General features: G+C 48.4%; 1 protein-coding gene across 4 annotated transcripts in view; it reads left to right on the top strand.

Annotated features, from left to right (window-relative positions):
- Positions 1-926, top strand: part of CNGA3 (cyclic nucleotide gated channel subunit alpha 3) — a 109150-nt gene that overhangs the window by 13629 nt on the left and 94595 nt on the right. The window lies entirely within an intron of this gene.

A 926-nucleotide genomic window follows, 5' to 3' on the forward strand; every position in this document is an offset into this window, starting at 1 on the left:
AAACTTGGCTCTGGGTTTCATCTCCCTTCTCCCCTCTCCTTGCCCCAACCTCCTTTTTCCGAAAAAGTGAGGGAATTGTTTACAGGTTAATTTGTTGAAAATAAGTGGCAGCCCCACGTTTCTGTTTTCTTTCAGCCTGCTGGTAATGCAGGGTTACAAAGGATGCCTGGGCTCCCACACAGGTGCTGGCAGAGGGGGCAGCAGGTGGTGCTGTGCCTCTGCCTGCTTGAGGAAGGAGGCCATCCCCATGCCCCTCGTCCCTAGGCCGGGCTTCTTCCTGACCTTCTAAATATCCTGTAGTCCAGAGATCTCAGAACCCACTCCTGAGAGAGCAGAGCCAGGCACTTAGAGAAAGACAAAATGGTGCCATTCTAGGATCTTATTAGGTATCTAAATCTGTTAGAAAGAAAATTAGGAACTATGTATAAAACTTAAAATATTCAAGTATTAAAAGGTTATTTGAATCAAAGTTTTAAAACATGCCATCAGCAAGCTTCTACCACTAACTGGGACTTTTACAAAAGTTGAGCATGTTCCCTGAGTTGAGAGAAAATTGAAGCCACCTGTGCTGGGGCCACTTGAGGCAGGGAGAGTGTGGGCAGGAGAAGCCAGAGAAGTCCCAGCCTGTGGAAGCCAAACAGGAGAGCATGAGCCAGGAGGGCGGTCAGGATCGGGGATGAGGTTGCTCTCCCTAGAGGAGGAATCCTAAAGCGCACAGCCTGGGACTCCCTCCCCTGGGGTCCAGTCCCCCAACATTTCACAGGCCTCCTGGAGCTGCCTTCCAATAAGGACAAACACAGCAAGAAAAGATCCATTTCTGCACAAGAGTCCTTCTGAAAAGAAGGAAAAAAGGCTGTGAATGGAGTCAAAACATTACCCAGTGCTGACTTAGCCTCTCAATTCTTTTCTAAATGGAGTGTGGTTTC

Source organism: Callithrix jacchus, chromosome 14 (assembly GCF_049354715.1).
Source record: "Callithrix jacchus isolate 240 chromosome 14, calJac240_pri, whole genome shotgun sequence".
In the NCBI taxonomy this organism is placed as follows: Eukaryota; Metazoa; Chordata; class Mammalia; order Primates; family Cebidae; genus Callithrix; species Callithrix jacchus.